Source organism: Triticum aestivum, chromosome 7A (assembly GCF_018294505.1).
Source record: "Triticum aestivum cultivar Chinese Spring chromosome 7A, IWGSC CS RefSeq v2.1, whole genome shotgun sequence".
NCBI classification, from domain to species: Eukaryota; Viridiplantae; Streptophyta; class Magnoliopsida; order Poales; family Poaceae; genus Triticum; species Triticum aestivum.
The window spans coordinates 542,379,779-542,397,526 of NC_057812.1; positions in this window are offsets into that span (position 1 = coordinate 542,379,779).

The following is a 17,748-nucleotide window of genomic DNA, read 5'->3' on the forward strand; positions in this document are numbered from 1 at the left end:
CATAATGAGATTTTGTAGGTGCGTAAGTACTATGCCTTGAACCTGGGTGAGTGGGAAGGCATCAACCTCTTTCCACCACTAGGCTATGCCTTAGAATTATCGGTTCCCATCACATGCCCACGTGCCAAAATTGCTTTTTCAAATGTAAAAAACCAGATAGATTTGTTCATGGTCACATTCAAATCTACTTCTTAATTTTTAGGTGCAAAGCTTTATAATTTTCATTTGTGCAAAAAATACAAGTCGAACTCCGAATGTCACACCTAAATTGTTATTTTATTGATGAAGGAGTGTTATCCTGTTTCACATGAAAATTATCGAGCACACTTGTTACATTAAGGCAAACATCTACATAAACATTCACCTTTTTAGTATTTATTTCAAATTGCCTGTTCATTCAGGAGCATATGCTTCCCAGAGCCAAAACGGCTCTCCCCGAACCGCTGACTATATCTTACCGTCATATCACCTACAACCAATCTAATAGCCAGCAGATAAAACAGTTAGCTACAAATATATACTACTTTAGAATAAGTATAATAAGGTGATATAAGAGTGTTATAAGAGTTGTCACATCGGATTTGTGATGAATTGGAGGAGAGAGAGAATATGAGTGGATGTAAACTTACAACCAGCTACAACACTGAAGGAAATATGCCCTAGAGGCAATAATAAAGTTGTTATTTATATTTCCTTATATCATGATAAATGTTTATTATTCATGCTAGAATTGTATTAACTGGAAACTTAGTACATGTGTGAATACATTGACAAAACAGAGTGTCCCTAGTATGCCTCTACTTGACTAGCTCGTTAATCAAAGATGGTTAAGTTTCCTGACCATAGACATGTGTTGTCATTTGATGAACGGGATCACATCATTAGGAGAATGATGTGATGGACAAGACCCATCTGTTAGCTTAGCATAATGACCGTTTAGTTTTATTGCTATTGCTTTCTTCATGACTTATACATGTTCCTCTGACTATGAGATTATGCAACTCCCGAATACCAGAGGAACACCTTTTGTGCTATCAAACGTCACAACATAACTAGGTGATTATAAACATGCTCTATAGGTGTCTCCGATGGTGTTTGTTGAGTTGGCATAGATCGACATTAGGATTTGTCACTCCGTGTATCGGAGAGGTATCTCTAGGCCCTCTCGGTAATGCACATCACTATGAGCCTTGCAAGCAATGTGACTAATGAGTTAGTTACGGGATGATGCATTACAGAACGAGTAAAGAGACTTGCCGGTGACGAGATTGAACTAGGTATGATGATACCGACGATCGAATCTCGGGCAAGTAACATACCGATGACAAAGGGAACAACGTATGTTGTTATGCGGTTTGACCGATAAAGATCTTCGTAGAATATGTAGGAGCCAATATGAGCATCCAGGTTCCGCTATTGGTTATTGACCGGAGATGTGTCTCGGTCATGTCTACATAGTTCTCGAACCCGTAGGGTCCGCACGCTTAACGTTCGATGACGATTTGTATTATGAGTTATGTGATTTGATGAACCGAAGTTTGTTCGGAGTCCCGGATGAGATCACGGACATGACGAGGAGTCTCAAAATGGTTGAGATGTAAAGATTGATATATTGGAAGGTTATGTTTGGACACCGGAATGGTTTCGGATAGGTTCAAACATTTTCCGGAGTACCGAAGGGTTACCGGAACCCCCCCGGGGAGTTAATGGGCCTTCATGGGCCCTAGTGGAGAGAGGAGGCGGTGGCCAGGCGGAGGTGCGCGCCCCCAATCCCAAACCGAATTGGACTAGGGTTGGGGGGGCCCTCTTCTCCTCCTCCTCTTTCCCCTTCCCCCCTTCTCCGGAAAGGAAAGTAGGGGGCCGAATCCTACTTGGACTGGGAGTCCAAGTAGGACTCCCCCCTTGGCACGCCAGCCCTTGGGCCGGCCACCTCTCCTCCCCTCTTTATATAAGTGGGAGGGAGCACCCCAAAGGCACACCAAGTCTTCTCTTAGCCGTGTGCGGTGCCCTCCTCCACAGTTACATACCTCGATCATAACGTTGTAGTGCTTAGACGAAGCCCTGCGCCGGTAACTTCATCATCACCGTCAAAACGCTGTTGTGCTTTCAAAACTCTTCCTCGTACTCAACTGGATCAAGAGCTCGAGGGACGTCATCGAGCTGAACGTGTGCTGAACACAGAGGTGTCGTATGTTCGGTACTAGGATCGGTTGAATTGCGAAGACGTTCGACTATATCAACCGCGTTACTAAACGTTTCCGCTTCCGGTCTATGAGGGTACGTGGACACACTCTCCCCTCTCATTGCTATGCATCTCCTAGATAGATCTTGCGTGATCGTAGGAATTTTTTTGAAATGCTTGTTGGAAATATGCCCTAGAGGCAATAATAAAATGGTTATTATTATATTTCCTTGTTCATGACAATTGTCTATTGTTCATGCTATAATTGTGTTATCCGGAAACCATAATACATGTGTGAATACATAGACCACAACACGTCCCTAGTGAGCCTCTAGTTGACTAGCTCGTTGATCAAAAGATAGTCATGGTTTCCTGACTATGGACATTAGATGTCATTGATAACGGGATCACATCATTAGGAGAATGATGTGATGGACAAGACCCAATCCTAAGCATAGCTCAAAGATCGTGTAGTTCGTTTGCTAGAGCTTTTCCGAATGTCAAGTATCATTTCCTTAGACCATGAGATTGTGCAACTCCCGGATACCGTAGGAGTGCTTTGGGTATGCCAAACGTCACAACGTAACTGGGTGACTATAAAGGTGCACTACGGGTATCTCCGAAAGTGTCTGTTGGGTTGGCACGAATCGAGACTGGGATTTGTCACTCCGTATGATGGAGAGGTATCTCTGGGCCCACTCGGTAATGCATCATCATAATGAGCTCAATATGTGACCAAGTGGTTGATCACGGGATCATGCATTACGGTACAAGTAAAGTGACTTGCCGGTAACGAGATTGAACGAGGTATTGGGATACCGACGATGGAGTCTCGGGCAAGTAACTTACCGATTGACAAAGGGAATTGTATACGGGATTGATTGAATCCTCGACATCGTGGTTCATCCGATGAGATCATCGAGGAGCATGTGGTAGCCAACATGGGTATCCAGATCCCGCTGTTGGTTATTGGCCGGAGAGTCGTCTCGGTCATGTCTGCGTTTCTCCCGAACCCGTAGGGTCTACACACTTAAGGTTCGGTGATGCTAGGGTTGTAGAGATATTAGTATGCGGTAACCCGAAAGTTGTTTGAAGTCCCGGATGAGATCCCGGACGTCACGAGGAGTTCCGGAATGGTCCGGAGGTGAAGAATTATGTATAGGAATTCCAGTTTCGGCCATCAGGAAAGTTTCGGGGGGTCACCGGTATTGTACCGGGACCACCGGAAGGGTCCCGGGGGTCCACCGGGTGGGGCCACCTATCCTGGAGGGCCCCATGGGCTGAAGTGGGGAAGGGAACCAGCCCCTGGTGGGCTGGTGCGCCCCCCTTGGGCCTCCCCCCCCCGCGCCTAGGGTTGGAAACCCTAGGGGTGGGGGGCGCCCCACTTGGCTTGGGGGGCAAGCCACCCCCCTTGGCCGCCGCCCCCCTTAAGATCCAATCTCTAGGGCCGGCGCCCCCTAGGGGCCCTATATATAGTGGGGGGGGGGGAGGGAGGGCAGCCGCACCCTAGCCCCTGGCGCCTCCCTCTCCCTCCCATGACACCTCTCCCTCTCACTGAGCTTGGCGAAGCCCTGCCGAGATCACCGCTGCTTCCACCACCACGTCGTCGTGCTGCTGGATCTCCATAAACCTCTCCTTCCCCCTTGCTAGATCAAGAAGGAGGAGACGTCTTCCCAATCGTACGTGTGTTGAACGCGGAGGTGCCGTCCGTTCGGCGCTAGGTCATCGGTGATTTGGATCACGACGAGTACGACTCCATCAACCCCATTCTCTTGAATGCTTCCGCTCGCGATCTACAAGGGTATGTAGATGCACTCCCCTTTCCCTCGTTGCTAGATAACTCCATAGATTGATCTTGGTGATGAGTAGAAAATTTTAAATTCTGCTACGTGCCCCAACAGTGGCATCATGGGCTAGGTCTCTATGCACGAGTAGAACACAAAGCAGTTGTGGGCGTCGATATTGTCAATTTACTTGCCGTTACTAGTCTTATCTTGATTCGGCGGCATCGTGGGATGAAGCGGCCCGGACCGACCTTACACATACGCTTACGTGAGACTGGTTCCACCGACTGACATGCACTAGTTGCATAAGGTGGCTAGCGGGTGTCTGTCTCTCCCACTTTAGTCGGATCGGATTCGATGAAAAGGGTCCTTATGAAGGGTAAATAGAAATTGGCATATCACGCTGTGGTTTTGGCGTAGGTAAGAAACGTTTTTGCTAAGAAACCTATAGCAGCCACGTAAAAACTTGCAACAACAATTAGAGGATGTCTAACTTGTTTTTGCAGCATGTGCCGTGTGACGTGATATGGCCAAAAGGATGTGATGAATGATATATGTGATGTATGAGATTGATCATGTTCTTGTAATAGGAATCACGACTTGCATGTTGATGAGTATGACAACCGGCAGGAGCCATATGAGTTGTCTTAATTTATTTATGACCTGCGTGTCAACATAAACGTCATGTAATTACTTTACTTTATTGCTAAACCGTTAGCCATAGTAGTAGAAGTAATAGATGACGAGACAACTTCATGAAGACACGATGATGGAGATCATGATGATGGAGATCATGGTGTCATGCCGATGACGACGATGATCATGGCGCCCCAAAGATGGAGATCATAAGGAGCAAAATGATATTGGCCATATCATGTCACTATTTGATTGCATGTGATGTTTATCATGTTTTACATCTTTTTTGCTTTGAACGACGGTAGCTTAAATAAGATGATCCCTCGTAATAATTTCAAGAAAGTGTTCCCCCTAACTGTGCACCGTTGCGAAGGTTCATTGTTTCGAAGCACCACGTGATGATCGGGTGTGATAGATTCTAACGTTCGAATACAACGGGTGTAAGCCAGATTTACACACGCAATACACTTAGGTTGACTTGACGAGCCTAGCATGTACAGACATGGCCTCGGAACACGGAAGACCGAAAGGTCTAGCATGAGTCGTATAGAAGATACGATCAACATGAAGATGTTCACCGATGTTGACTAGTCCGTCTCACGTGATGATCGGACACGGCCTAGTTGACTCGGATCATGTTTCACTTAGATGACTAGAGGGATGTCTATCTGAGTGGGAGTTCATTGAATAATTTGATTAGATGAACTTAATTATCATGAACTTAGTCTAAAATCTTTACAATATGTCTTGTAGATCAAATGGCCACGCTAATGTTGCCCTCAACTTCAACGCGTTCCTAGAGAAAACAAAGCTGAAAGATGATGGCAGCAACTATACGAACTGGGTCCGGAACCTGAGGGTCATCCTCATAGCTGCCAAGAAAGATTATGTCCTAGAAGCACCGCTAGGTGACACACCCATCCCAGAGAACCAAGATGTTATGAACGCTTGGCAGTCACGTGCTGATGATTACTCCCTCGTTCAGTGCAGCATGCTTTACAGCTTAGAACCGGGGCTCCAAAAGCGTTTTGAGCAACACGGAGCATATGAGATGTTCGAAGAGCTGAAAATGGTTTTCCAAGCTCATGCCCGGGTCGAGAGATATGAAGTCTCCGACAAGTTATTCAGTTGTAAGATGGAGGAAAATAGTTCTGTCAGTGAGCACATACTCAAAATGTCTGGGTTACATAACCGCTTGACTCAGCTGGGAGTTAATCTCCCGGATGACGCGGTCACTGACAGAATCCTTCAGTCGCTTCCACCGAGCTACAAGAGCTTTGTGATGAACTTCAATATGCAGGGGATGGAAAAGACCATTCCTGAGGTATATTCAATGCTGAAATCAGCGGAGGTGGAGATCAAAAAGGAACATCAAGTGTTGATGGTGAATAAAACCACTAAGTTTAAGAAAGGCAAGGGTAAGAAGAACTTCAAGAAGGACGGCAAGGGGGTTGCTGCGCCCGGTAAGCAAGCTGCCGGGAGGAAGCCAAAGAATGGACCCAAGCCCGAGACTGAGTGTTTTTATTGCAAGGGAAGTGGTCACTGGAAGCGGAACTGCCCCAAATACTTAGCGGACAAGAAGGCTGGCAACACTAAAGGTATATGTGATATACATGTAATTGATGTGTACCTTACCAGTACTCGTAGTAGCTCCTGGGTATTTGATACCAGTGCGGTTGCTCACATTTGTAACTCAAAGCAGGAGCTGCGGAATAAGCGGAGATTGGCGAAGGACGAGGTGACGATGCACGTCGGGAATGGTTCCAAGGTCAATGTGAACGCCGTCGGCATGCTACCTCTACATTTACCTACGGGATTAGTTTTAAACCCCAATAATTGTTATTTAGTGCCAGCTTTGAGCATGAACATTGTATCAGGATCTCGTTTAATTCGAGATGGCTAATCATTTAAATCCGAGAATAATGGTTGTTCTATTTATATGAGAGATATGTTTTATGGTCATGCCCCGCTGGTGAATGGTTTATTCTTAATGAATCTCGAGCGTAATGTTACACATATTCATAGTGTGAATACCAAAATATGTAAGGTTGATAATGATAGTCCCACATACTTGTGGCACTGCCGCCTTGGTCACATAGGTGTCAAACGCATGAAGAAGCTCCATGCAGATGGACTTTTGGAGTCTCTTGATTATGAATCATTTGACACGTGGGAACCATGCCTCATGGGTAAAATGACCAAGACTCCATTCTCAGGAACAATGGAGCGAGCAACCAACTTATTGGAAATCATACATACTGATGTGTGCGGTCCAATGAGTGTTGAGGCTCGCGGTGGCTATCGTTATGTTCTCACCCTCACCGATGACTTGAGTAGATATGGGTATGTCTACTTAATGAAACACAAGTCTGAGACCTTTGAAAAGTTGAAGGAATTTCAGAGTGAGGTTGAGAATCAACGTGACAGGAAAATCAAGTTCTTGCGATCAGATCATGGGGGAGAATACTTGAATCACGAATTTGGCACACACTTAAGGAAATGTGGAATAGTTTCACAACTCACGCCGCCTGGAACACCTCAGCGAAATGGTGTGTCCGAACATCATAATCGCACTCTATTGGATATGGTGCGATCTATGATGTCTCTTACCGATCTACCGCTCTCTTTTTGGGGCTATGCTTTAGAGACTGCCGCATTCACTTTAAATAGGGCTCCGTCAAAATCTGTTGAGACGACACCGTATGAATTATGGTTTGGGAAGAAACCTAAGCTGTCGTTTCTAAAAGTTTGGGGATGCGATGCTTATGTCAAGAAACTTCAACCTGGAAAGCTCGAACCCAAGTCGGAAAAATGCGTCTTCATAGGATACCCTAAAGAAACTATTGGGTATACCTTCTACCTCAGATCCGAAGGCAAGATCTTTGTTGCCAAGAATGGATCCTTTCTAGAGAAAGAGTTTCTCTTGAAAGAAGTAACTGGGAGGAAAGTATAACTTGATGAAGTATTACCTCTTGAACCGGAAAGTGGCGCAACTCAGGAAAATGTTCCTGAGGTGCCTGCACCGACTAGAGAGGAAGTTAATGATGATGATCATGAAACTTCAGATCAAGTTGCTACTGAACTTCGTAGGTCCACAAGGACACGTTCCGCACCAGAGTGGTACGGCAACCCTGTCTTGGAAATCATGTTGTTAGATAACGGTGAACCTTCAAACTATGAGGAAGCGATGGCGGGCCCAGATTCTGACAAATGGCTAGAAGCCATGAAATCCGAGATAGGATCCATGTATGAAAACGAAGTATGGACTTTGACTGACTTGCCCAATGATTGGCGAGCCATAGAAAATAAATGGATCTTTAAAAAGAAGACAGACGCAGATGGTAATGTGACCATCTACAAGGCTCGACTCGTCGCTAAGGGTTATCGACAAGTTCAAGGGGTTGACTACGATGAGACTTTCTCACCCGTAGTGAAGCTGAAGTCCGTCCGGATCATGTTAGCAATTGCCGCATTCTATGATTATGAGATATGGCAAATGGACGTCAAAATGGCATTCCTTAACGGCTTTCTTAAGGAAGAATTGTATATGATGCAGCCGGAAGGTTTTGTCGATCCTAAGAATGCTAACAAGGTGTGCAAGCTCCAACGCTCAATCTATGGGCTGGTGCAAGCATCTCGGAGTTGGAAGATTCGATTTGATGAGATGACCAAAGCGTTTGGGTTTACACAGACTTATGGAGAAGCCTGTGTTTACAAGAAAGTGAGTGGGAGCTCCGTAGCATTTCTCATATTATATGTGGATGACATACTGTTGATGGGAAATGATATAGAATTCTTGGAAAGCATAAAGGCCTACTTGAACAAGTGTTTTTCAATGAAGGACCTTGGAGAAGCTGCTTATATATTAGGCATCAAAATCTATAGAGATAGATCGAGACGCCTCATTGGTCTTTCACAAAGTATGAACCTTGACAAGATATTGAAGAAGTTCAATATGGATCAGTCCAAGAAGGGGTTCTTGCCTGTATTGCAAGGTATGCAATTGAGCACGGCTCAATGCCCGACCACGGCAGAAGATAGAGAAAAGATGAGTGTCGTCCCCTATGCCTCGGCCATAGGGTCTATTATGTATGCCATGCTGTGTACCAGACCTGATGTAAACCTTGCCGTAAGTTTGGTAGGATGGTATCAAAGTAATCCCGGCATGGAACACTGGACAACGGTCAAGAATATCCTGAAGTACCTGAAGAGGACTAAGGATATGTTTCTCGTTTATGGAGGTGACGAAGAGCTCGTCGTAAAGGGTTACGTCGATGCTAGCTTCGACACATATCTAGATGACTCTAAGTCACAAACCGGATACATGTATATTTTGAATGGTGGGGCAGTAAGCTAGTGCAGTTGCAAGCAAAGCGTTGTGGAGGGATCTGCATGTGAAGTGGAGTACATGGCAGCCTCGAAGGCAGCACAAGAAGCAATCTGGGTGAAGGAGTTCATTACTGACCTAGGAGTCATTCCCAATGCGTCGGGCCCGATGACTCTCTTCTGTGACAACAATGGAGCTATTGCCCTTGCCAAGGAGCCCAGGTTTCACAGGAAGACCAGGCATATCAAGCGTCGCTTCAACTCCATTCGTGAAAGTGTTCAAAATGGAGACATAGATATTTGTAAAGTACATACGGACCTGAATGTAGTAGATCCGTTGACTAAAACTGTCCCTAGAGCAGAACGTGATCAACACCAGAACTCTATGGGTGTTCGATTCATCACAATGTAACTAGATTATTGACTCTAGTGCAAGTGGGAGACTGTTGGAAATATGACCTAGAGGCAATAATAAAATGGTTATCATTATATTTCCTTGTTCATGATAATTGTCTATTGTTCATGCTATAATTGTGTTATCCGGAAATCGTAATGCATGTGTGAATACATAGACCACACCACGTCCCTAGTGAGCCTCTAGTTGACTAGCTCATTGATCAAAAGATAGTCATGGTTTCCTGACTATGGACATTAGATGTCATTGATAACGACATCACATCATTAGGAGAATGATGTGATGGACAAGACCCAATCCTAAGCATAGCTCAAAGATCGTGTAGTTCGTTTGCTAGAGTTTTTCCGAATGTCAAGTATCATTTCCTTAGACCATGAGATTGTGCAACTCCCGGAAACCGTAGGAGTGCTTTGAGTGTGCCAAATGTCACAACGTAACTGGGTGACTATAAAGGTGCAAAACGGGTATCTCCGAAAGTGTCTGTTGGGTTGGCACGAATCGAGACTGGGATTTGTCACTCCGTATGACGGAGAGGTATCTCTGGGCCCACTCGGTAATGCATCATCATAATGAGCTCAATATGTGACCAAGTGGTTGATCACGGGATCATGCATTACGGTACGAGTAAAGTGACTTTCCGGTAACGAGATTGAACGAGGTATTGGGATACCGACGATCGAGTCTCGGGCGAGTAACGTACCGATTGACAAAGGGAATTGTATACGGGATTGATTGAATCCCCGACATCGTGGTTCATCCGATGAGATCATCGAGGAGCATGTGGGAGCCAACATGGGCATCCAGATCCCGCTGTTGATTATTGGCCGGAGAGTCGTCTCGGTCATGTCTGCGTGTCTCCCGAACCCATAGGGTCTACACACTTAAGGTTCGGTGATGTTAGGGTTGTAGAGATATTAGTATGCGGTAACCCGAAAGTTGTTCGGAGTCCCGGATGAGATCTCGGACGTCACGAGGAGTTCCGGAATGGTCCGGAGGTGAAGAATTATGTATAGGAAGTCCAGTTTTGGCCATCGGGAATGTTTCGGGGGTCACTGGTATTGTACCGGGACCACCAGAAGGGTCCCGGGGGTCCATCGGGTGGGGCCACCTATCCCGGAGGGCCCCATGGGCTGAACTGGGGAAGGAAACCAGCCCCTGGTGGGCTGGTGCGCCTCCCTTGGGCCTCCCCCTGCGCCTAGGGTTGGAAACCCTAGGGGTGGGGGGCGCCCCACTTGGCTTGGGGGGCAAGCCACCCCCCTTGGTCGCCGCCCCCCTTGAGATCCAATCTCTAGGGCCGGTGCCCCCCTAGGGGCCCTATATATAGTGGGGAGGAGGGAGGGCAGCCGTACCCTAGCCCCTGACGCCTCCCTCTCCCTCCCGTGACACCTCTCCCTCTCGCTGAGCTTGGCAAAGCCCTGCCAAGATCACCGCTGCTTCCACCACCACGCCGTCGTGCTGATGGATCTCCATCAACCTCTCCTTCCCCCTTGCTGGATCAAGAAGGAGGGGACGTCTTCCCAATCGTACGTGTGTTGAACGTGGAGGTGCCGTCCATTCGGCGCTAGGTCATCGGTGATTTGGATCACGACGAGTACGACTCCATCAACCCCGTTCTCTTGAACGCTTCCGCTCGCGATCTACAAGGGTATGTAGATGCACTCCCCTTTCCCTCGTTGCTATATAACTCCATAGATTAATCTTGGTGATGCGTAGAAAATTTTAAATTCTGCTACGTGCCCCAACAATGCTATGTTCCCCAACAGTGGCATCCGAGCCAGGTCTATGCGTAGATGTTATATGCACGAGTAGAACAGAGTGAGTTGTGGGTGATAATAGGCATGCTGCTTACCAGCAACGTCTTACTTTGATTCAGCGGTATTGTTGGATGAAGCGTCCCGGACCGACATTACATGACCGCGTTCATGAGACTGGTTCTACCGACGTGCTTTGCACACAGGTGGCTGGCGGGTGTCTGTTTCTCCAACTTTAGTTGAATCGAGTTTGACTACGCCCGGTCCTTGTTAAAGGTTAAAACAACACACTTGATGAAAAATCGTTGTGGTTTCGATGCGTAGGTAAGAACGGTTCTTGCTAGAAGCCCGTAGCAGCCACGTAAAACTTGCAACAACAAAGTAGATGTCGTCTAACTTGTTTCTGCAGGGCATGTTGTGATGTGATATGGTCAAGACGTGATGAGATATAAATTGTTGTATGAGATGATCATGTTTTGTAAAAGTTATCGACAACTGGAAGGAGCCTTATGGTTGTCGCTTTATTGTATGAAATGCAATCACCATGTAGTTTCTTTACTTTATCACTAACCGGTAGCGATAGTCGTAGAAGCAATAGTTGGCGAGATGACAACGATGCTACGATGGAGATCAAGGTGTCAAGCCGGTGATGATGGTGATCATGACGGTGCTTTGGAGATGGAGATCAAAGGCACAAGATGATGATGGCCATATCATATCACTTATTTTGATTGCATGTGATGTTTATCCTTTATGCATCTTATTTTGCTTAGTACGGCGGTAGCATTATAAGATGATCCCTCACTAAATTTCAAGGTATAAGTGTTCTCCCTGAGTATGCACCGTTGCTACAGTTCGTCGTGCCGAGACACCACGTGATGATCGGGTGTGATAAGCTCTACGTTCACATACAACGGGTGCAAGCCTGTTTTGCACGTGCAAAATACTCGGGTTAAACTTGACGAGCCTGGCATATGCAGATATGGCCTCGAAACACTGAGACTGAAAGGTCGAACGTGAATCATATAGTAGATATGATCAACATGGTGCTGTTCACCATTATATTGAAAACTACTCCATCTCACGTGATGATCGGACATGGTTTAGTTGATATGGATCACGTGATCATTTAGATGACTAGAGGGATGTCTATCTAAGTGGGAGTTCTTAAGTAATATGATTAACTAAACTTTAATTTATCATGAACTTATTACCGGATAGTATTTTGCATGTCTATGTTGTTGTAGATCAATGACCCGTGCTACCGTTCCCTTTAATTTTAATGCGTTCCTAGAGAAAGCTAAGTTGAAAGATGATGGTAGCAACTACACGGACTAGGTCTATAACTTGAGGATTATCCTCATTGCTGCACAGAAGAATTATGTCTTGGAAGCACCGCTAGGTGCAAGACCCGCTGCAGGAGCAACTCCGGACGTTGTAAACGTCTGGCAGAGCAAAGTTGATGACTACTCGATAGTTCAGTGTGCCATGCTTTAAGGCTTAGAATCGGGACTTCAACGACGTTTTGAACGTCATGGAGCATATGATATGTTCCAGGAGTTGAAGTTAATATTTCAAGCAAATGCCCGAATTGAGAGATATGAAGTCTCCAATAAGTTCTATAGCTGCAAGATGGAGGAGAGTAGTTCTATCAGTGAACATATACTTAGAATGTCTGGGTACTACAACCACTTGACTCAACTGGGAGTTAATCTTCCTGATGATAGTGTCATTGACACAGTTCTTCAATCACTGCCACCAAGCTACAAAAGCTTCGTGATGAACTATAATATGCAAGGGATGGATAAGACAATTCCCAAGCTCTTCGCAATGCTAAAGGCTGCGGAGGTAGAAATCAAGAAGGAGCATCAAGTGTTGATGGTTAACAAGACCACCAGTTTCAAGAAAAGAGCAAAGGGAAGAAGGGGAACTTCAAGAAGAATGGCAAGCAAGTTCCTGCTCAAGTGAAGAAGCCCAAGTCTAGACCTAAGCCTGAGACTGAGTGCTTCTACTGCAAAGGGACTGGTGACTGGAAGCGGAACTGCCCCAAGTATTTGGCGGATAAGAAGGATGACAAAGTGACAGGTATATTTGATATACATGTTATTGATGTGTACCTTGCTAATGCTCGTAGTAGCGCCTAGGTATTTGATACTGGTTCTGTTGCTCATATTTGCAACTCGAAACAGGGGCTACGAATTAAATGAAGATCGGCTAAGGACGAGGTGACGATGGGCGTGGGAAATGGTTCCAAAGTTGATGTGATCGTCGTCGGCATGCTACCTCTACATCTACCTTCGGGATTAGTTTTAGACCTGAATAATTGTTATTTGGTGCCAGTGTTAAGCATGAACATTATATCTGGATCTTGTTTGATGCGAGACGGTTATTCATTTAAATCAAAGAATAATGGTTGTTCTATTTATATGAGTAATGTCTTTTATGGTCATGCACCCTTGATGAGTGGTCTATTTTTGTTGAATCTCGATAGTAGTGATATACATATTCATAATATTGAAGCCAAAAGATATAAGTTTAATAATGATAGTGCAACTTATTTGTGGCACTGCCGTTTCGGTCATATTGGTGTAAAGCGCATGAAGAAACTCCATGCTGATGGGCTTTTGGAATCACTTGATTATGAATCACTAGATTCTTGCAAACCATGCCTCATGGTCAAGATGACTAAGACTCCGTTCTCCGGAACAATGGAGCGAGCACCTGACTTATTGGAAATAATACATACTAATGTATGCGGTACAATGAGTGTTGAGGCTCGCGACGGGTATCGTTATTTTCCGACCTTCACACATGATTTGAGCAGATATGGGTATATCTACTTGATGAAACATAAGTGTGAAACATTTGAAAAGTTCAAAGAATTTCAGAGTGAAGTGGAAAATCATCATAACAAGAAAATAAAGTTTCTACGATCTGATCGTGGAGGTGAATATTTGAGTTATGAGTTTGGTCTTCATTTTAAATAATGCAGAATAGTTTCGCAACTCACGCCACCTGGAACACCACAGCGTAATGGTGCGTCCGAACATCGTAACTGCACTTTATTAGATATGGTGCGATCTATGATGTCTTTTACTGATTTACCGCTATCGTTTTGGGGTTATGCTTTAGAGACGGGTGCATTCACGTTAAATAGCGCACCATGTAAATCCGTTGAGACGACACCATATGAACTTTGGTTTGGCAAGAAACCCAAGTTGTCATTTCTTAAAGTTTGGGGCTGCGATGCTTATGTGAAAAAGCTTCAACCTGGTAAGCTCGAACCCAAATCGGAGAAATGTGTCTTCATAGGATACCCAAAGGAAACTGTTGGGTACACCTTCTATCACAGATCCGAAGGCAAGATATTCGTTGCTAAGAATGGATCCTTTCTAGAGAAGGAGTTTCTGTCGAAAGAAGTGAGTGTGAGGAAAGTAGAACTTGATGAGGTAATTGTACCTGCTCCCTTATTGGAAAGTAGTTCATCACAGAAATTAGTTCCAGTGATTCCTACACTAGTTAGTGAGGAAGCTAATGATGATGATCATGAAACTTCGGATCAGGTTACTAATGAACCTCGTAGGACAACCAGAGTAAGATCCATAGTAGAGTGGTACGGTAATCCTGTTCTGGAAGTCATGTTACTTGACCATGACGAACCTACAAACTGTGAGGAAGCGATGATGAGCCCAGATTCCGCGAAATGGCTTGAGGCCATGAAATCTGAGATGGGATCCATGTATGAGAACAAAGTGTGGACTTTGGTTGACTTGCCCGATGATCGGCAAGTCATTGAGATTAAATGGATCTTCAAGAGGAAGACGAACACTGATAGTAGTGTTACTATCTACAAAGCTAGAATTGTCGCAAAAGGTTTTCGACAAGTTCAAGGTGTTGACTATGATGAGAGTTTTTCACTCGTATCTATGCTTAAAGTCTGTCCGAATCATGTTAGCTATTGCCGCATTTTATGAATTTGGCAAATGGATGTCAAAACTGCATTCCTTAATGGATTTCCTAAAGAAGAGTTGTATATGATGCAACTAGAAGGTTTTGTCAATCCGAAAGGTGCTAACGAAGTGTGTAAGCTCCAGTGATCCATTTATGGACTGGTGCAAACATCTCGGAGTTGGAATGTATGCTTTGATAGTGTGATCAAAGCATATGGTTTTATACAGTCTTTTGGAGAAGTCTGTATTTACAAGAAAGTGAGTGGGAGCTCTGTAGCATTTCTGATATTATATGTGGATGACATATTATTGATTGGAAATAATATAGAATTTCTGGATAGCGTAAAAAGGATACTTGAATAAGAATTTTTCAATGAAAGACCTCAATGAAGCTACTTCCATATTGGGCATCTAGATCTATAAAGATAGATCAAGACGCTTGATAAGACTTTCGATGAGTACATGCCTTGATAAGATTTTGAAGAAGTTCAAAATGGATCAGTCAAAGAAGGAGTTCTTGCCTGAGTTGTAAGGTGTGAAGTTGAGTAAAGACTCAAAACCCGACCACGGCAGAAAATAGAAAGAGAATGAAAAGTCATTCCCTATGCCTCAGTCATAGTTCTATAAAGTATTATATGCTATGTACCAGACCTATTGTGTTGTGACGCCCGGATAATTAAGCTACAGTAAACCTATGCTAATGATGCCACATCACCTTGGTTACTGTTGATAAACTCGCGTTAGTTCAAAATGATTCAAATTTTAATTAAAGGCAAACAACAAAAGTTTTCAAACAATTAAACTAAAATGTGACAAATGTGACAAATAATCCATAAGTAATAATGGTGGAGATACCAACATTTCTAAAAATATGTAAATTCACTAAAGTAACCAAAACTAAGGGCAAACAATTAATTTAATGCCTTTTATAAAGTTCTAATAATATAACTAAATTAGTAGTGTGCCAAAATAATTGTAGCAGTGGCCTAATTAGTAATATACTAATTTAGGTGCTAACTTGGTATTTTATAAAACTAAAATAAAAGAAACTTTAAATGAAAACAGTAAAGAAATAAAAGAAAAACAGAAAAGCAAAAGCAAAACAAGAGAAAACAAAAAAAGGAATAGAAGAACCCCCCTGTGCACCTAAGCCCACTGCCTACTGTGTCAGGCCCAACCAACACCCTCACTCCCACTCGTCCCATACCTAGCTACAGGAGCGGGCAGGGGCAACCGTGGCGCCATCCTCATGGCCGGCGCCACACGTCGAGCATCTGTGCCCCTCCTAGCCCTACAAGATGCCCCCTTCTCTCCCGCTTCGAACCCTAGCGCCCACCTCTTCCCTCTTGCGCCGCCTGCCTCTCCTGATCGACGCCCGACCATAGCCGTCGTCGAATCTTCATCGTCATCGCGTCCAGCAGCCACCCCGCGCCGCTCGGAGATGTCCAGGACATCGCCTGGGTCTTCCACGTTGTCCCCGAGGAGCATATCAAGCCAGGGAACCGCCAAGCCGCCGGAATCATCCATCCCCTTCGTTGGACGCCGCCGCTACCTCACCGCTGTCGTCTTGCTCCACCAGGCCTCCCTCGAGCCCACGCTAGCACCACTACAGGCTCGCGGTGAGCCTCCACTTCCTTGCCCCCTCTCTGTTTCATCATGCTCGCCCGTAGGAGCCCCGCTGCCGTTGCCGACGGCCGTCACCGCCACCGTGACCGTGTCCAGCCGCGCGTCGCCCTTCCTCCCGATTGCACGTCCGCACCCCAGGTCCCGCCCTGCATGCGCCTTGCTCCTCTCACCCGTGCCCATGATCGTTTTCCAGCCACAACCGCGCTCCCTGCTACGCCTAGCTGCCTTGGGGCCACACCCCGCGCCCTCCAGCACCACCGCGCGCGCGCCCGATGCTGCTGCCCCGTCCCCGCGAGCGCCCAGGCGCCTCCTGTCCGCTGCAGCCCACGCCCTTGCTTCCCTCCCGCCTGCTGCGTTCTGCTTCTTGCGGGTTGCGATGCCACCACTGCCGCCTGTGCCCTTGCCGCCTACTGTGCCCGCCCACAGCTGCCCACGCCGGGCGGCGTCCTCCTCTGTCGGGCAGTGCCAGGCCGCGCCCACGACCCCCCCGCTGCTCCACTCCGCCATGGCCACCGGCCACCTTGCCCCGCCGCCGAGTCTCACCCGCTGCGCGCCCGCGCCGCTCCGCAGCGGCTCCGCGTCCGCGCAGTTAACTCGTCGGCTGCGTTCTGACCGCCGCAGCCCCTCCCGCCTCCGGCCGCCGCTAGCCCCGCCGTGGCCATGGCCTCGCCCTGCACCCGGGCAGGTCGCAGCCTCTGCCGAAACCCGCCCCGTTTAACCGCTGCCCGCAAACCCCGTGTGGGCTTATGACATATGGGGCCCGCCCCCCTGCTAAAAGAAAAAAAGATTTAAAAATATATATAACAATATTTAATCAATTTAATTTAATTTAATTTAATTAGGTTTAATTAAACTAATTAAAATTTATTAGACTAATAATCTAGTTATACTAAATTAACTAGTTAGTTAATGTATCAGTCAATGACAGGGGGGCCTCACCCCTTGTTGACCAGTCAAACGTTGACTGGTAAACTGGGATCCCCTGGCCCACCTGTCAGCCTCTGGTACACTTCTGTGTACGTAGAGCTGGGTGTTCCTAGCATTTAGCTATTTAAATTTTGAATTAATAATGATTCAG